The sequence below is a fragment of the Anser anser genome (assembly GCF_964211835.1).
Source record: "Anser anser genome assembly, chromosome: 4".
NCBI classification, from domain to species: Eukaryota; Metazoa; Chordata; class Aves; order Anseriformes; family Anatidae; genus Anser; species Anser anser.
The window spans coordinates 11,673,660-11,701,154 of record NC_139724.1 but is presented as its reverse complement, the minus strand read 5'-3'; the positions used below and the strand labels follow the sequence as shown (position 1 = coordinate 11,701,154).

The following is a 27,495-nucleotide window of genomic DNA, read 5'->3' as shown; positions in this document are numbered from 1 at the left end:
CAGTTAACATAGACAAATTCCACAATCGATGGGACGCTGATGAATAGAGCTGCTACTATCTTTATTTAGCCTTGTGTTTTCCAGGAGAACTAATATTTTTGGATGTTCACCATGACATGCAATTTCTCAGGCATAAAAATATCAGCAAAAAGAGGCCTGTTTACAATTCTACCCTGGCTTATCAAAATGCTCAAACTCCTGAGATTATTTGATGTGCAATATTTAATTATCCTAGCTTTTAAGCGCATTTTTAGACGTGTTTTTGCCTGGTTACTTCTCTGAGAAGTAGAATTAATCCTTATCAGCTCTGACTGAATTAGCTACATCATGTATGTGATGCAAATTTTAAAGCTGTTACAGTGCACCTCACCTAATGTATCAACTCTAACAGCCTACAGCTCCTGTCTAGTGCTCACTCTTTTATTCCAAAATACTATTTCTGCTTCTCCCTATCATTAAAGAACAGCTTTGGCTAAAAATCGGTACATCAAGTAAAACTGTGCTCAAAAATCAGCCTGAAGGTTGCATGAGGAAGAAAGAGTGAAGCTTAACGTTATCTGCAGCAGGAAAACAGGCAGCAAGTAAAACCACCAGGACCATTAGTAATGATGAAACAAAAGATTTGACAACAGAATTTCAAAAAAGAGCTTCAAAGCTCATATGCTATGTTTTTATTTATTTATTTATTTATTTATTTATTTAATTTTTATTTTGTTGTTGTTAGGAACCCCTGAGCTGCCCATCAGGGTTACAGAGACACAATGCCTAAAAAAGACAGAATTTATCATCTTCCCAACTTCTTTTAGCAAGTACCAATGGCAAGTTCAGGATGGAGAATCCTTTAAGACCTCAAATAAAAGAACCAACAGCACTAGTAAAATACAGTGATCACAACATCAGTATTTCTTTGAAATGAAGCAACTCACAAACTGTACCAAACCACCATGCTTTGGTGGCACCACTCTTTGCTTTAGAGTGGCTTGTTACCTTTGTCTAGTTGTAAACAGTAGCCCAAACACTACCCTTCATCTTGATGTCACTGCAGATCACACGAGAATGCTGTTACTCAACGTCACATTTGTTACATATAAAGTATAGCACAGATCACCACATCACAGTTTTAATGGCTGTTCTCTCTGCTTCTAACGTACAATTCCTCTGAAGTTAGAATATCATGAAGGTAAACAGCCACCCCTAGTAACACAGACCTATTTAAGGTACACGTTATATCATTATTTACTTCCATTAAAACAAAGAAATGCAATTTTACTTTCTCATGATCAATAATTCCATATCTTAATTTAGTTACAGAAGAGGAAAACCACCTTAGAGAACAATTTTTTTCTTATTATGAAAGATATTTTTCCCTTCAAGCTGCCACATCTTTTATTTTTTTTAAACCATATAGAAGGGTAATTCCAGAGGGAAAGTTTTTATTAGAAGATCTGAAAAGCTAAACATTAAATTTCTGAGAGATTAAGTCAGTTTTTAAACGGCGAGTTTGAGCTCTTTGGCAGGCAAAACACTTAAAAACGGAAAATTGCAAATCATGCAATAATTAAGGTGTTAAAAGGTGAAGTGAAGAGAGATGCTCGTCTCCTGAGGCTTCCCTGAAGAACAAGCAAGTGCCTGCCTGTATCTTGGTTTAAAACAAGGTCGCTCTGGGTGAGACTAGTACTTTTGCATTCTCTAGCCTTGTGGTTTCAGACCCTAAATTACGGAATTAAGGATTCCTACCTTGACAAAGCTTTGTGATTATCAGACTTGGACAGCCCAAGACCTGCACGCCATCAGGCAACCTAACCAGCCCTGTTTAAATTATAGGAGTATTTGACAACACTTCAGGCTTATCCTTTTTACCAGGAAAAAGAAAACAAATGGGTTTCTCTTATTTCATTGTTTTCAGTGAAAAATAGCAACCCATTCCTTCCTTTCACTCACTTTTTCACCTTATAAAACTCTTGGTAGAAGGGAAGAGACTGTTTAAGATGCTCTACTCATGCAAAACTGACCAAGCGATCTGCTTGTACTACTACACTTCGGTCAGCACAGGGTACCAAAATGGTTCCCTACTGGAGTATGCATTTGATCTTCTCAGTGAAATGTCTTTGAATGCTGAATTATTTAAATCAGAAATAAATTATTTCACCTCAAGCCACAGACAAAAGCAACTTTAAAAGGAAGCAGTGTAATTGTAACCTAGCAGTAGTTCTATGCAGTGTAATTTACTATCTCTCTGGTTAGTAACACATTTTTTCTTTCCAATATGAATGCTAAAAAAGTCTTACAATCATAAATATTCTCATGATTACTGCAAAGTAATTCCTTCTGGAGTGGTTCCATATTCTGAGATAAGTAAAGCAGAGTATTTAAGTGTTAGGTCTCCAACTCTTTATACCGGCAAGAGGAGATCACCTTGGAAGTCAGTTCTACTAATCACCGAGGTGGGAAGGCACCCCTGGAGATCATCTAGTCCAGCCCTCTGCTCTGCTCACAGCAGGGTTCCTTACAGCAGGCTGCTCAGGAACATGTCCAGTCAGGTTTTGACCATCCTCCCCGCAATCTCACTGGGTATTGCGGTCCAGCATTTGACTACTCTTGCAGTGAAGCAGCTTTCCCCTATGCAGTTTCCTGCATTTCAGTTAGTGCTGACTGTGCCCCCTGTCATTTCACTGGGCATTGCCTAAGAGTCTGGTTCAATCATCTTTACCACCACCCCCATCAGGTATAAATATACACTGTAAGCTTCCCACCCCACAATGTTCACGTTCATGTTATTTAACACATGCTGGTTTTCTGTCTGTTCTTATGAAACAGACTGTTCTTATATTCTTATGAAACTTCCCATGCAGATAACGTGGGAGGATTATTTCTCTAGCAGAAAGCTCTACTGTCCACAAACCTTTATATACATAAAAATAAGGCAAACAATAAGGAGTCTTCCCCAAACACCTAACAAATTAAAGTAAAATAAGAAATCATAATTATTTTAAAGAAAATAGAATATTATAAACTCATTAGCTCTGGTCACATCACATCACTTGCCAGTCTGTTATTGAGTATTTTATAAATAATGGTTAGTTGTGAACTAAAAGGCTCTATGGAGAAGGCAGTGAACAAGAATAGATAAGAAACTGTTTTACAAGGTAATTTTGGTATGGCTCTTTTGTAAAGGCCTTTAAAGTCCATTATGTAAAGATCTTTGAAAACCTCACTGAAACATCCCACGCAGAGCATTGTTGATGCAGTCCAGACATTTGTGCATATGGATCAGGTGCAAACTGGGAGGCTCAAAATAAAAATAAGACTGTAAAAAAATAAATAAATTACATCCAGTAGCATTATTACATTGCAAATTTCCTTGTAGTGCTAAATTGGTGTAAGGCTAGTATTGCCCTGTACTGTATTTCCAGAGCCTGTGCACATCAAGGACAGAACTGTCACAGAGGTGGGGTGGGATGATACTTGGTGGGCAAGGTTAACAGCTGTTAACTTGGTTAACAACTAAAGCTGTTAGTCTCGTGTCTGTTACCATATCCCAAACCTATAAATAGGCAGGGCTGCCTAAAGTCCTTACCACTGGTAACTGAATATCCCTCCCACCTGACTAAGCCCATTTCATTTTGATATTACGCACTCTGCAAGAACTTCCCTCATATAACCATCAACATATGGCTGAGCTTGCAGAAAAGTTTGGGGATTCCTGATTAAAAGATTATCTTTTGTACACCCTCAGTGCAGCTATTTTGCCTGCTGTCCAATTTAATTTCTTACTACAAGCTGAACTGCAATTTGCTCTGCCAGTGGGATTAAAATTCCCCTTTGAAATGAAAAATCATGTGTGCTCTTTCTTCTCTCCAAATGTCAAGATACTTTTGGGGCTAGATACTGGAGCTAAGAGAACAAGTAAGTTCCTTTTCCATGTGGCAACTTATCTTTTACAGGTATTTTGAACGTAAAGCCCAACTTACCCAAAAGGGAGAAAAATCCTCGAACAAAACAGAAAATCCCAAACAAAGTGCAAAAGAAAGAGGTGCCAAAATGGCCTTGATTTATTTGGTTTCCTAGTCCTAATGTATTCATTATGTGGGGCTGTTTGGTTATAACTCAGTTGTCAGGTCAGTTTAGGATGCCCTCAAGCTCCTGCTCACTCACTGAAACAGCCAGTGCCTCCCCTCCTGCCTGTGGCTGGAAGCCTCAGCTGGGAATGAAAAAGCACTAGCAGCAGTCTACTGATTTTATTCCAGTGATAGGGAGACACAGAGAGCAAACATACCTGTGCACTGCCTAGAAAAAAAAATGCTTTTAATTATCCCCACACTAAACACCTATGTAAATAAATTTTCAAGAAAGCACTATAGCTTACATGCAGCCTGAGTGTGAAGGAATCTAGCTGTCCTCGTTTATGACTCAGAATGTTAATAGTGAAATGGGGCTACTGTTTTCTTCCTTAAATAGAGAGTGTAAGTGAAGAAGAGGCATTTAATTAAACAAATAAATGTCAGAGCAACAGCAGAAGTCCAAGAAAATGCTATCATAGTGCCTGCAAGTGCTACAGGCTGCATTTAGATTCATGTTCTTATGCCCTCCAGTTGCTAATGACAAAGAAGTGAAAAGGACAAAGACTGAGACCTATGGACAGAGGAAGAAATGTGATGACTGTCTAAATGCCTGCAGTTACATGTCCATTGTGGTGTCTGCAAGTGAGTACAAATAGTTTCTGTTTACAAAAATTTATGAACTGTTGTAAATTTCTAAAAATAAAAAATAAAAAAAAAATTATTAATACAATACAGAATGTGTATATTTTTGTTGCCTTAAAAATTCCCCATTTAGCGTTACTTGTAAAGATGAGATCGAATTCGGTTCAGAGTACTACACAAACATTTTTGTGAGCAATCAACTTTCCTAAAACCCATATTCATGTTTTGCATTAGCCAGGCCAGTAAAATTACCTAGTTAGAGCTGCTGTTACTTTTGTTATTCATTGATAAATGTATGTAGTTTACAGGTCATACTAGCAAGTGGCATACATTTGAAAGTCACGGACACATGCATTAATTATTGGTGATGTGAAATAATAAATTGCATATGGGCTGGGTCGATGTGCCATCCATACTGCATGTAAATGCATCCAGAACACACAATCCTCCTACCTTCATCCTTTTCAGCTTTGAAACATTGAAAACTCCACTGAAAACATTGAACATTGACACTGAAAAACCCACAGCCAGGGAAAGAAAAAGCTAGGGCTCATCCCATCTAATTGTGAAGTACCAGTAACGATACATGCTAGCTAAACATCAAGTCAGGGGGCAGGCTGCCAAAAAGCTCCGAACTCTCCCAGCTGCAAGGCAAAACCAAAGTCTTTACTGAAGAGGGATGAGAGAATGAGAGACTTGAATTTTGGAAAAGAGCCAACTTGTGTTCATCCTCACAATGAAAAGAAAAAAGTGTGGAGCAGGAACACAGACCAGTCAGCTAAGTGCCCAAATAAATAAAATACCCAAATAAACACAAAACTTTTTGAACCCAGCTAGAGAAAACAGGGAAATGGATTCAAGCCAAAATCAAAACAAACCATAACAAACTATTTTTTTTTTCTCCTGGGTCAGTGCAACTCTCCTCATGGATGTCAGATAACTTTAATTTACTACAGGCTTTGCTGTGTCACACTTGACATTCTTCTGAACAAGGTAGAGAAGCACAGGTCAATAAAAACATTTTAGGGTGACTGTAAGTAGCCTTGTTGATACTGGACATTATTCAAGCAGATCATTCCCAAAATGGAAGTCTCTATCAAGTAAAATTTCACAGACACCAGACACACAGTTCAGTAACACCAATAACTTCATTAAGGATTTGGAAGAAGGACCAAAGACGGTATGTTTGTCCTTCAGCATAATAGAGGGAAAATTAATAGCCTGAACTTATTTTTGTTATTCTTACTACAATTCAAAGTGAACAGAACAAAACTGAATAAGTGACTGAAATAAATGAGATGCAGCTCAATGGGAAAAAAGTGTTAAGATACTGCATTTAGGCACTCAACAAATTGAAGAAGATGGGCAAATAGTGCACAGAAATGAATTACAACATCAAATAATAACATGAGCCAGTGATGTCGTGCTATTAAAAGAAATGCAGACCATTCTTTTACGTTTTAACAAGGTCTGTGAGGAAATTGGCTTGGTCAATTGCAAGCATGCCTTCTCTTGAATCCAGACTTCAGTCTACACAATGCATGTTAAAAAGGATGTTGGGAGATCCTAAAGGAGAACAGCAGGAATTATTATGTCCTAGGATAGAGAGGAGAGATGAAGAGACCTGTCAGGAATGTGAACTTATAGGCTCATATAATCCTAAAGCAATCACCTTAATTAGAAGTCTTTAAGAACAGACTGCCCCTACATCTTGCAGGAGCTCCATGGGATTATCCAAACACATCTGACCTCTACTGCAGTGAAGGAGTGTCTGATTCGTATGAACCTATCATCAAGAACGACCTCCCAGTATGATACGTGAACTTTGCCTTCATTAAATAAAAACAGAACATAATGGTAAATAACATTGATTGATCATGTTAAGTAAACCAATGACTTTGCAGTCAGCATAGAAATAAGCAATCATGTTCAGATGTGGCTTCACTGTTGATGTTAATAAAGACGATTTAAAATAGCATGGTCCCACTCAATGCTTCAAAATTATTATATTTTATTTAAGGCCGCATGAAGATCATAATCACATTCCAAAATAATATAAATTTTTAGTGTTGATAAATTCCAAAAGTCATTGTACAGGCTACTTAAGTATACATTCTCCTTCCTAACAGAAAAATTTAGATGAGGAAAATAAGTTCACTCTAAAAAAGTTCTCACCTCATGTAAAGAGTTCATCCAGTGCTGTATTACCTGAAAGAACAATCTCTAAAACATAATAATTTATCTTATTAGAAAAAAATCCCCTATACAGAGCTGCAGGAACAGCAACGCTCCAGCATCATGAACAGCACTAGTTCTGACACCGTTAGATGTAGCCCCAGAGACAGCACACATTTCAGTTCTGTATCACATATTATGTGAATGTAATCACCAAGCAATAAAATAACATGTAATCTTTGTAGGTCCCTTCCAAATGAAACTGTTGTATTTTATTCTAACTTCACTTGTTTCCAAACTGCCTACTAAAAAATGCAATTTAAACAACAAAATATAAATAAGTAGAAATGTACACACATACAGGCACACGCATGCACATGTATGTGCTCATGAGTGCAGGCAGAGAGATTAATAAAATCCCATTTGCTTTTCATCTAATCGAACCTTTCCAAAAAGCAAAACATTGTAAATATAGGGTCAGATTCTGATGTGTTTATGCATGTCACACGGTACTTCATTCCAGGAGAGTAGGGTATGGGTGGATAAACTAATGCAACAAGCATGCACTCATTTGCTTTTACTCTCCAGCATATTGAGCTGTGGGTTGACAGGAGAGTTAGTGGCAGCACGGTCACATTCAGAGGCTGTAACTGATGGGCAGGACGTGCTGCTAGTGAAGTAGTTAACTCTCAGCTATTAGCAGTGAGCATCTCTCTTCAAAGTGTTCCTTCAATTCCAACATATTACAGCACTTTACTAGCTGGGGAATTTTAAAATGCTTTATCTAAGGAAGAAATAAGCAATTGCTCTGAAAAATAGCTGCAGCAATTATTTGAACTATAAAGATTTTGGGTGTATTTCCTGCAATTGTGATCTATTCAGCTGCAGATCAAACACTACAAATGACTAGAAAGTCAGGATGCATTTTAAAATTTAGATTCCTGAAGTATCCCTCTTCATGTGGAAGCAAGCATGTAACTATTCAGATCTCTCACTTGCAATGGGAAAGATTACTTCTTAGTTCACTGGCATGAAACACAAACTTAACCTAAACTCTTAATTTTTCTCCTGTAAAAGGGGTGTAATTCCTTTTAGCTAAGTGGAAAGAATTATTTAATAAAGCCACAGAAGGCAAGGAGAATATTACAGGACTAGTTCCTAAATATATGATACTTGAGTATCTGTGGTTTCTTTCCCTCCTCCCTGGAATTTGGTACTGTTACCATTGCTTTTCCTTTTGGCTTAGAAGGAAAAATCAGACTGAAGTCTCCTGTCCTCTAGACTGTGTGAGAATGGAGTTCAAGGCAAAATTATGACCCTGTTTTCAGACATCTGCTGTTCTGAAAGTGATACATACCACACAAATCTTTACTACTTCTTCATATATAGAAAATCACCAGAGTGCAAGTTTGGAAGGGCCTTGAGTCACCTAAGTCTCTGCTTTAGGCAGGTTCAGCTTTCCCTAAATCATTCCCAGCAGATGTTTGGGAAAAGCTGACTTAAAAGCCTCCTGTGACAAAAGTTCCACAGCGTGGCCAGGCAGTCTATTCCTGCACTTAATTGCTGTTAGCATTAGTGTCTTAACTGGTGCCCAACCTCAATCTCCTTCACAGCCATTTAGTGTTAGTATTTCTAGTCCTATTCCCACTGGGCACAATCCCCTTTCTCTCTATAGCAGCTGTCTGATACAGGACAGACCATTATCCTGACTCCTTTCAGTCTCCTTTTCCCTGGACTAAACAACCTGTTTCTGTTCATACAAAACAGTTTGCTGATCTGTTGAGTATCCACTGCGCTGTATTTCCGTTGCTTGTTTCAGAGTCACATGTAAGGTACCTCTTGCTATAGTAAGGATGTGGCTGCTTGGTGTTTGGAGTGGAGTCAAGTAGGTCAGAGAGGCAGTCATTGGGCTGCTACAGGAAAAGGAGGCCAAGACCCGGTGGGGTATAAAGCAGGAAAGACACCTTAACTAACGTGGGCTGATGATCTCCTCAGCCACAGATGTAGCTTCATAGGGGAATTGTTACTGCACCATTTTTACCGCAAAGAGTCTTCTATTGATAAACTGTCAAACCATTTGAATTTAAAATGCAGACCTGCTCTTAAGGGATCAAAACAAACAAACAAACAAACAAACAAACAAAAAAACCTACCAACAAACAAACAAACAAACATGGAAAATCAGTTGTCAGAATTGTTTTTTTCCCTCTGGTCCTTCTTTATTATTAACCACAGTAGTTCACCAAAATTTTGCCTGTTAGGCAGAGGTCTGCTGTCTGCACTGGGAAGGAACTGGAGTCACAGTGTTGTGACACAGCAAAATGATCACCATAAACTGCCACAATTCACAAGTATGAGTTAGTACCACAGCCACAAGGAGCATAACAAAAGCGAAATACCCTCTTCTTCACAGATGACTTTATGGCTTGAGAGAGAGGACTCTAACTATGTTAGAGGCACTGCCCCACTAATATTTAAGCATACGAGAGGAAAAAATTGTGCATATTCACCGTACAGGTAATATTCAAAAAGCAGTTGAGGTGAAGTATTCATTCTGACCACTACATCCAGAAAAACAGAAAATAAACAAACAAACATTTATGTCTGGAAATTCTGAATGAAATATTACTAGCATAGCAATTGCACTCATTTTACCCTCAACTTTTGACTATTCATATATAGAAAAAAAAAATAAACCAGACTACTTTTCTTCAAATTGTAAGTCATTTACCAGTTATTTACAGAAGTTCAGTTGAAGTAGAGAAAGAACAATTTTATGTATGTCATGCCAATGAGAATAATTATCAAAGTTTACTCCGTTTTAATGAAGGGATTCAGTTAAAACACCAAGGAGGAGCTGAAAGAACATACAGTTCACAAGCAGCAAATTATAGTTGCTACGGTTCTTTCTCCTACAATTCACATTTGCAGTTCCTGCAATCAACATTGATATGCTGCCCAGAGCAATACAACATTTTCAGCATTTAGGTTCTCACTGTCACAGAGCTCTTTCGTATTTTACAGCTTTACAGAGATTTTCAGCACTGAGGATGATACAAAAAGGCTGCCTGGACTGGTCCATGCTTCAGAAAAAGTTGGTGTGTTTCTGACATGGCTCCTTGCAGTTTGAAAACAACACAAGAACCTATCTGCTACCACTTATAGAGACACTCCTCTATGCACACTCTTTTTGGTGAGCATTTAGATATGAACAAGAGCCAGATCTTGAGAATCACTCATGCAGAACTCAACATGAACAATGCACTTGCATGATTACCACAGCTGGATGCTGAAGCGTTTGCAAATGCTCAAGCTATATCATCAGTTAGATGCCCAGCTGGTCAATTTATGCACAAATGCCATTTTAAAAATGAGCCAAGTTAGAAAATAATTAGGTGGAATACAAAGCTAAAAGTAAATGTAGTTTGCCATGAACGAAAAAACTAAATAACATTTGGCAGTACGTTATATCATCTTTTAATCATGAATTCCAAATTATTCATCTCTATTTTGTTCCAGTTGTCTATGAAAAATGTTTGAGCTCTCCCCTCACGGAGATACTTCAACAGCTGTCAATAAAGTATGGTAATTTTTGCAGAGGTTTAGCACGAAGCTAGTTGATATGTTTACTATTTCATAAAAAAAATGTTTTTCAACAAGCAGATTCAACAAGAAACCATACCACTGAAAATAATGATGAATGGCATCTTGGCCTGCATCAGAAATAGTGGGGCCAACAGGACCAGGGAAGTGATTGTCCCCCTGTACTTGCCTCTGGTGGGGCTGCACCTAGAACACCAAATTCAGTTTTGGGCCCCTCACCACAAGGATATTGAATTGCTGAAGTGTGTCCGGAGAAGGGCAACAAAGCTGGTGAAGGGTCTAGAGAAAAAAATCTTAAGAGGAGTGGTTGAGGGAGCTGAGGTTGTTTTATTATTCAGTGTACTCTTCGCAACAATGACAACAAATGTATATTGTATTTTAGCATTCTGGTAAGTGAAGCCTAAAATAACGTTGGCAGTTAAAGCTTAAAAGCTGATCTACTTGAACTTGAATTATTTTTACTCATTTAAGTTCATATAAGCCCTGATTTAGCAAAAGACTTTTAAGCATATACTTAAGCAAATAGTGAGCTTCCATGAGAGTGAAAGATTTTATGCAGGTTTAATGCCAAAATAACTCCATAGTAAATCAAGAACTCACTGAAGAAACCTGAAGTATTTCATGTGCCAAAAATCATACCGCTTAATATAAGCTATGATTTCTTTGAAATCTGATGCCTGTCACTTTTATCCAGTGAGACAGACAGGCTCAGCATTTATCCATCCATCTGTAATTCCATAATTAAATCAGTGATAAGAGCGCTTTTCTGCTGCATCCTCTATACAATAGAAGCTTAAAGATTCACACATAAAGGGGCAGCACTCAAATAAAGTGTGTTCCTAAGACATGTTCCAAGGCACTTTGGAAACAAGATTTATACAAGTCAAAGTCTTTCAGAACAGGATTTCAAGACAATATTCCTCCAATTGCAGAAACAGAAAGCCTTGATCACTGAAGTTGTTTTTTATACTGCTGCTGATTACCTCGGGCAAAAGAAAAATGCTCCAGAGCTGTGTGTTGTGTGGGTGATACTCCCATTTCCCAATTGAGTTAGACCCAACGTTTATAGCAGAGGTAAAGTGTTCTAAATTGGCTTGTATCAGTACAATGACTCAGTGATCACTGCGTAAGTGGGAGGACTTCAAGCATTTGACATTGCTTTTCATATTCTTGCTGTCACAAATGCAAATGTTAGAGAATTTAAACTCATTTTTATCATGTTATTTTAAAATTGTAAAAGGGACTTTGATCGTTCAACAATCTGTTAAATATTTAGCAGTCGGGAAGAGAGGATTTTTTTTTTTCCTTCTGCAAGTGTTTAAGTGCTTCTAAATGTAATATTCCTTCACATGAATACCATGTATTACTGTTTCTGCTTTTTTTCCAGCACAAAATAAATCCATAAAATCCTCAATTTAAAAATCAATGTTTCTTTTCAACTTAAATGAAAAGAGAAGACAAAGTTAATATAAACAGGCAGAATATGGGGTTGTGAACCCCATAAACTATGCAATCTGTATGCAGAGAACGTGTGCATCTTGGGGCTTCCATGAAATACATTTTAATTGTTGTGTCTCTGTTCAAAACTAAGTGCTTTGCAAATAGTGGCTGGAGACATGCTCATTGAATGCAGAATTAATGCTACCTCTTCAAAGATGTAGGTTGCTGGTCCTGCTGGCACCGATACACTAAAGCACTTAAACGTGTTAATCCCATTGAAGTGGATGTGATTGTGTTTCATCATAATATTAATCAATCACTATTAGGATATCTGTCTCTTTAACCAATGAGCTGAAATTAACACCTGGGGGGACTGTGACCGAACCCACCCCGTTGCTCAGCCTCTCCTTCTAGCAAGGTAAGGAGAGGTGGATCCTTCACCTGCCCACACAAGTGCTTTCCCCTGCTTGCTATGTGCCTGCCAGGTTAACAACTCATCTACATTGCAGAGCACCAGTTCAGACACTTCTTTAATCACCTTAAGCATGCTGGGTTTCACAGTTCGCTCAAAGCCTGTTGGAATCCCTACTAAATGAGTAATTCATGTTTGAGTCTTACACACACAGGGAAGATTTGGGTACCTCAAAGTACTTCAGAATAGTACTTCAGCAACGACTACGTAAGTTCACAAAACAAAACAAAACAAATAAACAAAACCCCACCACCTTTTGGTCATAGTCCTTTTTTCCATTCCACTACTGGGTACATTCCTGGATATTTGTTATCAGCCAAAATACTGCTTTCAGAATGTGATTGTTAAATTGGGTGAATGGCCAGGCCATTCACCTCTGGTGACATGATTGTGCAGAGAATTAGCATGAATCACTGCCTAGCCTAAGCTTCTTGGAGAAATGTAACTGACTATAGCTTGTTCAACAGTGTGAAAAACCTAGCGTAAATAATAAATTCACTGTACTGTAAATGGATGAGAAAGAAAAAAATCTCCATCCAAATATACTGCAAGAGGCATTGTATGTTTTATGTGAATGAGAAAGGAACAGAAAAACATTGCAAGATGGGGGGAGGAGTGTTTACTTTTAATGGACTCTTGCACCCTTCTCCCACAATTATCATGATGCTACCACAACTGTGAAAGAAACTGGGCAGCTGCTTTGAAGAGACATTTTTTTCTTTCTGTTAATGAGTAGGATAAGCAAGATAGCAAACATCACCCCCATAAGCAAGTTAAAAATGTGGTTTACATAGACCTAAGGGTTTCTAGAAACAAGGCTTACAAGGCTAAGGTCTCTCCCTTGCAGTAGGCAGACTACTCTTAGTTTCAGGCTGTTGGAAAACAGGGGGAAGAAAGCCAGCCCACACGGTCTGCAGCAATCTCAGTTTCACAAGGGAAGTGGAGATGGCTCTGGCAGCAGCCAGGACACAGCCTATGGAGTCAGATACTGTCAATTCCAAACCAGAGCCTCCGGGGTCACTGTGACACCATGCCAGCTCCTCCACTGCTTCCTTCTGCCTGGTATAGCTGTAGTCTTCCAAGCCTTAGTCTGGTGCTGGCAATCATCCATAAAGGAGAAATACAAATGCTACTATGAAGAGAAGTCACACATGTAATATGATCTTTCTCCACAGCAGACAGATAGATCATATTAGACTAGATTAGATTCACAGCTTCTTTACATCTCTTTCAATTACAAATAACTGTTTCTTAATTATTTCTGAAACAACTTCATTTTATTCCATTTGAAAAATGTCTTCTTTTTATTACTGCTAATGATAAAATAACTTGGCATCATACTGTAGACTCAAACAGGTTTCACAGAAATAAACACTAGGGCAAAGTGCAGTGTTAGCAAAACATACATATAACTGATGCAAATTTATGTCCACCCATGAGTTAGGCCATCAATTTGTTTTCTGCTGAAACTTCAAAACTACTGTCAGTCATTTCAACATCCCGAGAGGCTTTATCACTGAGACTAACAGAATAATTCTCCCTTCTAACTTCCTACACTGATCAATGCACCATCTGATGTACAGATTTGAGCCAAGAACACACAGTAGCACAAGAAATTTTATAGGTATTTAAGTGATACATCAAGGCTGTACAACAACTTGACATACAGAGTTCTTAAAATATGTATTTTCTAGGTACTGAGAAACACACAGTCAGCAGGTGTATATCAGGGCACTTGCACTGACTTGACCACTGTTTATCTACCGTGATCAATCACTGCTTACCTATCAAGACTGTATGTACCCCAAATCATTGCAACTCTAAATGCAAAATTCGTTAAGGCTACAAAATCCTTTCAGGTAAGTTTTTACATAGTCCTAACTGAACAGTTGGATGTAAGGTTTAGTTAACTGGAGCACTGATACATTTTCAGAGAAGGTCTGGTCAATCATACAGGTATCATAGAAGTTCATGACAGAACAGGAAGTATTTTCTTAGTATTTTAAAGCTGATGAATCTCTACAATGTTGAAGGAAAAGTAACTTGTATCATGTAAAAGTACAATGATGACAGTGATCCTAGGAGAGGAAATATGCTCATTCTGTCCATCTGTGAGGGCTCATAACTTCAACTGTTCATCACTTTCTTGGCTTTACTCTGTGAAACAAAGATAATAATAATGTGGAAATCTCATATCTCCCTTCTCAGTAACCATGGCTGAAACTGTTATTTGCATTTTAGGTTTTGGCTGGTGTGGCATAGTAACCTTTCCTTAATTTTATCTTCTCGTGTCATTCCATCATAACTGCTTTTCAACGAGACAGTTTAAAATCTTACTTAAAACAATGGTTGTATTTTTATTTTTTAAAAAATGATGAGAAATTTCGACCTCCAAATTATTAAACTGAGTGCTTACAGTCCCAGTGTTTGTCTTAGAAGTTTCAGTGCATAAATTCAGAGGAAAAAAAAAGTCTATAACTAGGTGTATCTGTTTGGGAGGGATGTAGATTTCATAACCGTGGGGCAGAAAAATATAGATGTCATTGAACATCTGGTCTAAAGTACTGCAGAAAATTTGTCTTGACCCCACCAAGATATTCTCAGATATTTTTGGCCTTAGCTAATACTCAACACTTTTGCTTCCTTCATGCAGTCAAGCCAGAATGTTTGCAGCTTTATCTGAAAGTTTTACAACACCAACCAGTAACTCACTTGTCACTCTGCAACGAGCAACTAGCAAAGTTTAATTTCAGGAATATTTCCCAGTGGTGTGGCAAGCTTGGCAGATGGAAATAAATGACCTTCTGAGTATAAAATTACATGTATATTGACAAAGTAATGTGGACATAAGTGAAGAAGCTTGTTTGCATCTTTATGGGCACTAGCTCTCACAGAGTTTAGTTAACTTCAGCTCAAGCAGTTTGCTTCAGCCAAGTCAAAGGTATGGCTCCCTCTGCAAAGGAAAGGGGAATGCCTGTCTCCAGAATGTGGCTACTGGAATCAAGCCACAAAAACAGAATTAAGATTGGACGTATTAGGCTAAATGGGCAATTCCCTAACACTTGCATCTTTGAAACACTGCTCAGTTTCCTTCTAGAGAACAAGCACCTGCAGCTTTCCCAAAGGAAGCGTTCGTTCTTCCTCTTGTCTGCCTAAATAAATACCTTTCTGGCACAGAGGCGTCTGAGCACAGAAAACAACCTACTTTTACTAGTGTTGCATACAGATGATACACCTCACTGTCAGACGGTAGCCTCAGACCTGAGCTCATCACAGAGAGAGGCTGCCCACAGTTGACAAAACTCCCAGCCCATCTGCTGGACTCACTTCTCAAGGGGGTTTGTTTTTCTGCCTAAAATACATTTTGTTTTCCCTTCTGCATTTTTTTTTTTTTAGGACTGCAGACCACAAATCCAGCATCTATTTGTTGCCTGCCCCTCAAAGTCACGTCTCTTTTGGTGGGTGGCCCCTCAGTCCCAGTCCCAGTCCGCTCTTCAGTTTGGGTAACTGCTGTCCTCTAAGGCCAGTTCTCACTCCATGAGAACAGTGAAAACTACAACACTGACTGATACAATGAATGGTCCTGGTCCCATGCCATTACACAAGAAGATGTCCTGGCCCAAGGGGCAAGACCCTTGGAAGTGACTGGGCTTCTCTCCTCCATGTCCTGAGAGGAGCGCCTATCCTGGCAACCTGAATATCACTGCCTGATGTCTTGCAGGACAACTCCTCCAACATGCAGGTCTGGTAGCTGAAAACTAAGGAAGATAAGGAAGAAAAAATGCAGTATTGACCAAATAGTATTTGGTAAGCAGTACTGATAAAGAATAAAAAATGCAGTATTGACCAAATATGCAATACTCCTCAACACTCTTAATTCAGGGGACATTACTGTTTCTGCTCTGCCACTTAGATTCTACGTTTTAACTAACCCTCAGTCTTAAAATGTCAGTAAACTACCCATTAGGTGTTTAAGTACTCTTAACACACTGGTGTACTTATCAAAATACTAAAGGAGCTTTCCAGTTGAAATTAAACAATTTTTCCACGATACATTTCCTTGCTTTAGTCACGGCAAACTGACACCGCTCAATAGCCCGTATTCAACCATTTGCAGATTAAAAGTTGTATTTCTACACAGGAGTTTAACAAAGTAATTAACTCTAGATGCTGAGCTTGCCAAAATTCAGAGTGAAATCACCACAGAGAAAACCTAGACTGAATTTCCACTGGGAAGTTTTGCTGGAATAGTCGTATGTATGGGTATCACAAAACTAGTCTGTCTTTACTTATGTGGCCATGCCAGCAACAACTCCCATAACACTGTTCCTTTACTGGTATGGCATGCTCTGAGAAACTTCCTTATACTAATTTTTTGGTTTGTTTTTTTTAGCTATAAAAGCTGTGTTGACATTTGGGATGAAGTTCCTCAGAGCTATAGCAGTGCCTCTCTGCCCTAGAAATATAATCAGCTCCTCAGACATCTATCAGAACTTCTCATTGACACACTGAACTTGTTCGTGCTTTCCATACATTCAGTGACCAATTTAACCTTGCCTTTGCCAGATTTGGGTTGTATAGATCTACCAGCGCTTCTCTAACAACACTTTTTTTCTTTTCTGTCAATTATTAAAATGTGTGGTTAGTTTTTTCGTCCCAGTGCAACATGACTGCTGAGAATGAGCCTATTTCAAAGTCTGTACAGTTCATAAGCAAAAAATTGTGCTTTGATGCTTGCTCCTCTTCAGGAAGAACTACACAGCAAGAACCAGCTCCTAGTCCCTTCCCTGGACAACCTCTCAGTTTCACAGACTGCTTCTTGAGGTCCATTTGAAGTGTGGAGTGATGAGCTTTGCACCACTACAAAGCCAAATGGTCCCAGAGGCTACCATGGCTTTGAAGTCAGGAGCACGCCGTGTTTACTTTCAATTTCTGTTTCCTTCAGAAAGTTTTGGAGGGAAAAGTTAAAAATAAAACACTCACTGCTGATATAAAGCAGTGCCTTCCAAGTGCAAACACCAAGTACAAACAAATATTTGCATGCATGAAGAGATGCTTAAGGTGTCATGCTGTCATGCTGTGACATGATCAGATATGACCATAACTGAGCATAACAGTCTCTGCTTTGAAAACAATCTTTTTTTTTTTTTTTTTCTTTTTTCTGTGGGGAGGGGAAGGTTACACTTCAGGTAATATTCTTCAAAGGGCTATATTACAGATACTAAGATAAGCAAAGCACTCAGAAATCATGAAACACAATCTGTTCTGCTTTATCTCCTAATATGTACCATTATTACCAATATTGCCAACATTAGTCACCCTCCTCATGATACCGGGTGTTTTTCTTATGCTCTCAGCTCCCATAATCAAAATTACACAACTGCATTTTAATTTAAAATTTCCAGTCCACCTGCTGCCTGAGAAAACTAGTGCAAAAAGTAAAGCCAGAAGCTCAGAAAAGCAAGTTAAAAGCAAGTTATTTAGACAGATTTGGACTCAGGGATTTGTTATGATAATAAGTGTTCACCAGGGAGTATTTTTCAAAGTAGCCCAGCTTCCACCAGGGCACCAAAGGAATAACCAGACTTAAGATTCAGGGTACCGCAGCTTTCAAAAATCTGATTTTTTACTACGACCACAGAATATTTGAAAAATCCATTTCTAACCCCATTTTAATATTGGTTTAGATTGTGACAGAGAAATCAGTTGAACACCCTACCTCTGGAAGCCACAATGCTCAAGCGCAAAGCCACTCATCAATCACAGGTCTCACATCCTGCTCATCCAAGCACAGGCTGGGTTAGTGTCTGGGAGAGAGGAGTGAAAGCTCTGCCTTTCCTGCCAACTTTACACTATCAGGAATACGTGTGACTCAGCTGCCTCACACCATCTTTATTTTTATGCAAAGTGAAGAAGAGTTTTGCTATTCTTAAACAGAAAGTATGTCACAGGCACTGCCTGCTAATGCCAACGAGCGCTCTGGGCGCTGTGCTCCAGCAAGGTCTTAGCACATCCTTGGCTGTCAGGCAGGAGAGGGCAGCCCAAGCTGAGCTGCTCACACGTGCTTTTAGTCAGATGCAGAATGGACAAGACTGGAGAGATTTCGATTCCTTTTGGTGTAGAGTGCACCTCAAGCCAAGAGCTGCTCTGGCACCTGAGAAATACAGGTGGCACCCATGCCTTCCCCCATCTTCATCTCTTGGATAGTGTCAACCAAAACATCATCCCCGGCCTAGGCCTGCAGTAAGCGCCAAAGTCTTTAACCCTGTCATTCTGCTCATCTCTTTGAATTGGACAGTATAGGCTGAACTATGTAAAACCAGTTAGTGCTCTCCATGCTGAGTTACAGACATGTTTAATGGCTTTAAACTAAAAGAGGGGAGATTTATATTAGAGGTTAGGAGGAAATTCTTCACTCAGTGTTGGTGAGGCACTGGCAAAGGTTACCCAGAGAGGCTATGGATGCCCTATCCCTGGAGGTGTTCAAGACCAGGTTGGGCAAGGCCCTGGAAAACCTGGCCTAGTGGGTGGCATCCCTGCCTACGGCAGGGTGGTTGGAACAGGATGATCTTTAAGGTCCCTTGCAACCCAGACAAATCTATGATCTTTGGAAGAGTGCTGTGCTCTGTGACCAATAATCTGACTCACTGAAGGCCTGTGTCACTAACAGTATACACCACAGTCACAAAACAGGGTATTTTCCCTCAGTTTAGAAGCTATTTTGATGCTAAATGTGAGAAGGAAGAAACATTCACAAGCCCAGATAGCTTGGGATAGTGCAAGGGAGTCTTGAGAGAACGTGATGTTAACATGCTTCCCATGACTGTGGCCTAGACAAAGCACCAGAGTGTCCATGGGAGTTTGAGGAGCTTTCAACATCAGCACCCTGACGTCCTGATCCTACTCAGGATTTTACATACACATGCTTAAGTTTACATAGGCACACCCAAGAATAAACCCATGCATGCATCCTTTACATGAGCTAAAATGTTTCTTTCAGTGTGATTTTGGGGAGGCAATTCACAGAGTTGCTTATGTTTTTATTTCTATATTTTCCAATAGGAAATAGTGCACTTAGTAATTTCCTTACAACTGTTACAAGTTTTTTCCCCAGCTGAGCCAGGAGGAAAAACAGGATTTCAGTACATTTGAACATTTCTTATAAAGTTACCTCCCTCTCTTGCTCACTGCTGAGACACCAACCTTAATAAAACAAAGTAATTCCTCCCCCACACTTAAAACCACTGAGTTCATTAATTACTTAATGATTTTTGTGCTTTTCTGTTGCACAGCTGCAAGCCTCAGCCTATTTTCCAAGTATCAACTTTTTTGTCATTTTTATTACCAAATTTTGTGCATACAGATTTCCCAGGTGTCTTGTGGAGTGAGACATGTTTCTTCACAGTAGGAAAGGAAGAAAATGATAGAACGGCAGTATTAAAATTAATATTAAAACATTTATTTCATATGTCAAATCAAACCTACAGTACCAATCCCAGAAGCTGTTACGTTACACCAGAGTAAGAAAATATTGACAAAAGGCATATATACTGAAAATATATACTGGAAATGAAAAATTATTGATTGAATTTGATAGTGCTTTGAGATATTATCAGGTATATAACATTTTGCTATAGAAGCTGTGTGCCATAAAGCAGAATTGCCTAAACATTAGGCAATTACATCATTACTGTTTTTTTACTACATATAATTCTACTGGAGAAGGCAATAATTTATCATTGGCCTTTAAGGAATTATTTTAGAAGAATTTTCGGATGGTGTTTGGGTATTCAAACAAGACAGCTTTTACGAACCTATTTTTGAAGGAATATGAATTAGTCCTCTCTGAAAATCATGCCTTCTTGGATGTTAGGGCAGATTATCTGAAGAAATTATTTAAATTATGCTTACTTTTAAGCCATTAATTTTAAGAACTAGAAGGGATAGGACAGAACACAGGTTGATCTCCTTTGTTGACCTCCAACTGCTACTGCCATTACAGGTGTTGGGGGAGTGCAGACATTTAACACATACAGGAAGCCATCCTCTTGTTTACTACAAATCAGAGCAAATGACCACCCGAGCAGAATTTAATAGCTATTATACTCTACATCTGTAGCCACTACAATAGCAATGGTCACTAACACATGCTCAGAAGATGTCTTTGAACTAATCACTGAACTCCTAGACTGCAGTATCTTTCTAAGAATTAACCAAGCATCTATTATATTGGCATAATTTCAAGTTTATATTTTACCCAGTCAAAAACACATAAGGCCAAAGTACTTGGAATTAAGCAAAAGGCCTAGATCCCATGTCAGTGGCATTATTTACAAAAGCCCAGTCATTTTTTTCATCCTGCTTTGTGGCTGCAAGATTTTCAAGAATAGAGCTGTCATTCATCTCTTAGGTTTATACTGTTGGAATCTTAGCAATTACAATGAAAAGCAAAATGTGAGGCTGTCAGACATCACATCTTATCTAGATCACGTGGATCCCTTTAGCACTACAAAAATCCTTAAGTCATATGCCCACAAAAAGTGGAGGTGAAAGTAGTTAGCAAAAATTGCAGCGGTGTTGGAAAGCATCATCGTTTCAGCAAGCAGTACTGCAGCAACTGTTGACAGAGTCAGGAATATAAAGAAAACAACAGTGGCACCATCTATTTCCATGTTGCCAAGCCTTCAATTACCCTGCAGTTAATGGGGAAATTTCATCCTTGGTTCTGGGAGGTAGAGGAGAGGTGGGCAGACAGTGAAGATAAGTAGAGGAAATAGTTTTCAAGAGTAACCATGTAAGCATGTCTCTTTATAGTGGCCTTTCCTGAGGCCAAAGGCAAGCCAGGTGTCCAGCTCTTCTTGCCTGGGAATAATTAGGAATGCTATACACTATTTCTCAGCAACACTTTTATTATGGAGAAGAGTAAACTTCTTTTCTCCTACCCCCAACGTGCACCTGCTCCACCACCCCCCCTTTTTTTTTATTAGAAAATGTTGATTCTGGCATTCACATTTCTATAGCTTTATTCAGATCAGTACTGTGGATTTATTTTTCCTTTCCTACTTATAAAATGCAGGATGAATAAAACAATCTATAAAACCATGGATGATTTATTTAAACACAGAAAATAACTCTATTTATGTTATTTGGCATCTAAGAATTTTGTATAAAAATAAAGAACAAAACGAAACACTTCCAGACAAAATACACAAATACCAAGTGAGACGGTACCTTAAGATCCTACTGTGTAAAATCTGTATGAAAAAGGAATAAACCGGCAAAGCTGTCATTACTAAACCAACTTCCATGGTGTAATGAAAGGAAATGTCTCATGGCAGCTTTGGTGAAACTATTAAGTCCTTGTTTGTGATAGCTCTGTTCCTCTGCAGTTTCTGATGGGAAATGTGTGAACTAAATGAAGAAACAGATATCTCAACTACTCAAAAATCATTTCTAAACCCATTTTTTTTTTTTCCTAATGCTACCATTGTGGTAACAGCCATGTTACTTATGAGCTTCCATTATTGTGGGGACTTTGTCTTCACTTAATCACCTTCTAGCAAACGGAATATACAGAACAAAACATCCAGAATGAACCTGTCTTGCACAGGAATAATTTTTGGGAAGAGTAGTGCTTCAGGTTTGCAGTAGAATTAAAGTCTATATGTCAATGTCAACCGCATCCATTCATTTTCATGTTCTGAATGCTTTACACTATGCTGATGATATATTCACCTCTGCAAAAGCCTTCACCTTGCTTAAAACAACGGTGTCACAAACTCTTATGTTCTATATAGATAAAGCATAGATATATTACACCCTTTACAGGTAGGGAAAGAGGGCTTATCAGATCCTCAGTGATTCAATGCACAGTCACAGGAAGTTTATGACAGAGCAGAACCATTCTTCTTGCAGCAGCATCTGATCCAAATTTCAAAACCCTTCAAAATGCATCCCTGGCATTTTAAGCTCACGAGTTTGCCTAGGAATGTGCCCTTAAAGTAAATGAATTGAATCTGAGTCCTGAAAGTGTAGCTAAGCATATCACTTGCCATTTGTGAGCTCCTCCTTGGGAGATTTGGTAGGTATGTCACTAAAGTGAAGCTCTAGGACAAGGCTTCACCAGGTAGCCGATGCCAATATCATGTTGTTCAGAGCAGGATTTTGCTGACAGAACATGCAATCCCAGATTTTGGTGATGCTGTGAATAGTCCGTCAGTTTCTGGCAGGAGTCATAACTCCTGTTAGGATGTTCAGAGAAAAGTTATCTGATGGTGCATCATAGATGATTTTCATTTTCCTGTAATCCCCATTCTAACTCTCAGCTTGTCTTTTGATTCTTTCCTTCAGTCAGAATCCTTGGTATTTGTCAGGTCATTTAAAGAAATCAGAGAACTGTAATAGAACAGCTTTCTTGCAGAATTATGTATCAAAATATATTATAAGGGGGAATGAGTTAATTGAAACGTAAGAGGTGCTGAACACTCAGTACAGAAAATTTATTAAGCCAAAATAGCAAACAATACAATTCCCAGACTTCCCAAATAGGGGTCATTCCTTTTGCTTTAGCTACTATAGGTACAGACTTCAGCAAAACCTTATGGTTTAAAATTCTTTTTTCTGCTTTCTGTCTGTGCCATGTTCGTTTTCATAAAAACGGTATCTTTCTCAGGGGCTTAAAGGAGGGAAACACATGATCTTATTTAATTTCCTTTTCCTAAAAAGAGCACTAATTTCAGGGCTGCATTGTAGTTTATGGAATGGTGTGTCTTGCAAATTAAACAGTGAGAAATAGCTTTCCCAGCAACATACTGCATAATGCAAGATTCGGAGATTTATTATGTTTTTCATGAGTCTTAACATACTGTACTTGTCTATTCACATTGTACTGAATCCTTTTCAGAAGAGGTTCCTACACGCACCATGCTAACAAAGACGACATTTACGAGTTTTACCATGAGCCTTTTTTCTCCTCAACTGACTTTGTCATGGTAGGAGTATGTCAATTATTTATGGCATGCATTTGGGTGGAGTGTGGGGTTTTAATCACCAACTCGAGGAATTTTTGTTGTTGGACATTTTGACCAAGACTGCGATCATTTTAGAGTGGTTCAGACTTAGTAACACTGAAAAGCCCAGTGGGATGCACATTCGAAATACTTATTTTAGGGCACTTTTAATTAATCACATATTAGACACCTTAAACTTAGAAACCTAATTATGGGTCACTCAACAATTCCTGTGAAGGGTATCTTAATTTTGAGTTCAAAAATTACATAACTTATTTTATAGCTGCTTAGAAGGAAACAAAATAATTAGTTGTGGCCTTCTAACCAGCAACATATGTTTCCTTTTCACCTGGAAATATTCAAAACTGTACAGTTATCTGCAAATAAAGCTTCACTGAATTAATTTCTCCACTGCCATGGATAGGCTCCCATTGCACACAGTACAACACCAGGAGACAGAGGAGAACTGCATCAATAAAAAGCTAAAATGTGTTTATTGTTCCACTTTTTCAAACAAACGCTGCTTCTCCTCTTTCATAACATTAGAGTAAAAACATCACATCCAAAAGCAATATTCCTTCCAGTCATCTCAGAGAAAGGAGTAAAAGAACCAGGACAAGCCTACATTATCTCTTATGTGCTAGGTTTTGGGGAGCTTATTTTCATTTGTTTTTCTGGGGGAACTTACCATAGACAGGTGAATAATCTTAAGGAGTAAGTCAAGTCTGTCAGAAGAAACAGTTCTCTTTCCTGCCTATATTACCTTTATGAAATCTTGAGAAGCTGGAGTTGATTTTACTGCAAGATGAGGATTAGTACCTATACTAATTTTTTCCTTTGAAGAGTAACAGAATAACAAATGTTCCATGTTTCCTACAGAGATGCAAACAACAGGAAACAGCTTCTGTAACCTAGAAAACCCACAACCCTAAACAAATAAACAAACAAAAGCAAACCAAAAGACAACAAGAAGTGCAATGTTTCTTTTTTTTTTTTTTTTTTTTAATCTAGTTACCCTCCTACCAAATTTTCTAGCGAATACTTGACCAGACCAGGTGGTCTAAAATAAGGATCAGTGAATATCGATAGACAACCACAGACAGCAAATACTCTGGTAAATAAGTAGTCATCTAGGGTAGGCATTTGAGAACCACTCCATTCAGGCCTTAAAGCTGTTCTCACAGAAGAGAACAGTAAATCTCCAGCTGACTGCATGGGTAAAAGATGTAGGCCACCACTATGCACACCTGAAAATTCTAGGCCTGGAGGGAAGCAGAATCATGAGCAATAAAACACATAGACCTGTTAAGAGCAAATCTTGTCTGACAAGATTTCTTCTTTCGCAGAGAAATGCAAAATGTGGGGATTAAGGAGGAATTTGTATATTTAGATTTTAATGAAGCATTTAGTGTTGCAACTCAAAATTTTAATTAAAAGAATAATTGATTTGGATAAAACGAGGTCTTTTCAAGTAAAACTGAAAGCCTGAAAAGAAAGAATACTAAAAAATAACTATTTCAGTCTGAAAGTAGGTGCCTCACCAGTTACTAAAGGGTTCTTCTTAAACATGTTCATAGTGATCTGTGGCAGAAAAGACAGTATAGTATTCACAAATTTAGAAATGGTAATGAAGTGGAAGGAATTCTGAATACTGGCAATAGAACAGGAACACAAACATCTAGAAACAGAATCCCAAGAACAAAAACTGCATAATCCACCCTAGCAGCTGTATCTGTATTTGTTCAAGAGTGTTGTTCAAGACATGTATTTGTTCAAGTCACTTAAAACAAACAAACAAAAACTATTTCTAGCACTTGTTAGAAGGAAACCTTGACAACATAAGCCAAGTGTAACTGTTCCACAGAAGTGTGTTCAAAACAACATTAAGATCCAAATTATAGCTCAGAGATGGTACCTCTCCAATTCGCTTCAGGCTGTCAAGTCTGAAACCTAATAACAGTTTAAAGGTCAGCACAATTAACTATCTGAGTAAGTTTCACCACAAAAGAAGCATCCAGCTAATGCCCATATATACCCACAATGGCAGATTCCCTTTCCTACAAGGATTTCCAGTATCAGCTGTGATGATTATGTCCATATGGAGATACACTGTTAAGTATTTATTTTTTTTTAGTGAAGGACATCTCCAAATTTTTGCACTAGAGCATTCCTGAGATAATAGTAGTTGTGTACAATTTATCTTGGACTATGTGGTACTTTCACTTACAATTTTTTCCTTAATAAAGTATAGAATAACTAAAGATTAAAAAAAAAAAAAGAATTTCTATAGAAAAGAGAAATTTGAAGACAGTGTCCTTACAACATCCATCTTTAAAGTATCCAGGAGAATGCGTTAGAACGCTAATCCATCACAAAATATTCCAGAACACTTGTACAAATACAATTCTTATAACTGTTTCAATTGTGCTCACCTTTCATTTATTTACATTCTATTATCATACATATGAAAAACCACTGCAAATACACATGCAGTAATGTATTTGCCAGAGTATTTGCACAGTCTCTTCAGAAAGGCTTTGTGAGTTTGGAAGACAGCCAATCCAAAAGCAGAAACATTACTGCATAACCAGTGGCCAAATGCATAGTACAAATAACAAATTGAAAATAACAAAGACAGAGCAATCAACAGTCTGGAACAGCCAAATAATTTTGAATAATGGGCAAATTCATGGAAACTGAAGTCTGTTCATACACCATTTATGGACGCAACTGCTGAAAAATCTTTGTTTAAAAAAAAAAAAATTTGAACTAAGCATGGGAAAATGTACTGTATGAAAAAAGATCTCTACCAGGACCGAGATGGTTGGTTTTCCTTTTTTTTTTTTCCCAATTTTTTTATGATTATTCAGTCTTTCTATTACAACAAAACACACTTCTATTGATTAAGTTAGAGAAAAATGTAGGTTTTCCTCTTCTCTCCTATTTTATTACAATGTGAATATTTTTCAGTGAGCACAAATAAGAACAGAAGCCCAGTTAACATCAAAAAATATATCAGCATGAAGAGCAACTGAAAGAGCTCAGATTTGATTTTTTTTTGATCAACGTGACCTTTACATGATAAACAGCACAGGGATGATAGGGAATAATAGGTCAGCTATCTTCATAGATGAAAACTGAAAGACAATATAAAATCACCAGTGTCACGACCAAACAGACAAAAAGTACTTTCTCTCAGAGCATTTTAGTTAAGCTGTGGTACTCCCCTATGTAGGACAGTGTGGCTGAAGAGAGTCACATGCATTTAAAAGACTACTGGACAAATTGAGGGGTATCACATAGAAACATGGCACCCTTCATATAGCCTACTGGTACTTCTGAGTGTCAAAGTTTCTCAAATTTGAATCCCTGCTGGCAAAGGGGGAATACTGTGGAGCAATACCATGCTCCATGTGTCCTGCATCTTCAAGATGGGAGCCCATGCCACACCAATGTTTATAGCTCTTCTTATATCCTTCTGACTGATGCATTTATAAACAACAGGACTAAAACACCTAATGCTAATTTCCAAGGTGGGGAGGAAGGGTAACTGTTCCAGCAATTACTCATGCCCCGGAGGAATCAATGTGACACTGTATAGATGGGAAAGTTTTCTCAAAGTCAGCATGTACTGGGAAGGTTTAAAAAAAAAAAAAAAAAAAGCGGCCAGGAATGGCTCCCTTACACAATTGCAACATGTTCAAATAGGTGCGGAAGGGAAAGCACAAGTGGCTAGAGCCTCAGAAAGCATCAAAGGCCATTTCTGTCATCTGTGGCTATGAAAAGAGATATGATCATTTACAGCCTTACGGCTTTTACAAACATTTCTACCACAGGATTTACTCCAGTATGTTGGGTGTTGGAGGGAAATTCTCACAGACTGCTACGACTGCTTTGGCTGTTGTTTTTCCTGGTACTTACCATACTTCCCTGAGAGTGAATATTGCTGTAGGTGTGTGTCGTTAGGTGCTTTTCTAATTTTTGACTGCGGGATCAATGTCTACTCAAGCTGCTTGGCCAGTGGGGTGAACCCTCACTCTTCTGACATAGGTTTGGCCTCAATTCATGACAGCTTACTGAAGTCCAGACATGT

General features: G+C 38.3%; 1 protein-coding gene across 6 annotated transcripts in view; it reads right to left on the bottom strand.

The window, feature by feature from the left end:
• SNCA (synuclein alpha) overlaps positions 1-27,495 on the bottom strand; it is a 69,623-nt gene that overhangs the window by 6,915 nt on the left and 35,213 nt on the right. For 3 of the 6 annotated variants that reach the window (XR_014584483.1, XR_014584485.1, XM_083836391.1), the window contains one exon: positions 1-27,495. This exon is cut by the window's left edge and continues 2,845 nt beyond it; it is cut by the window's right edge. The exons of 2 other annotated variants lie outside the window; for them this stretch is intronic. The gene's annotated coding sequence lies outside the window, so the exon portion shown is untranslated. One more of the 6 variants, XR_014584484.1, reaches the window with a different exon arrangement.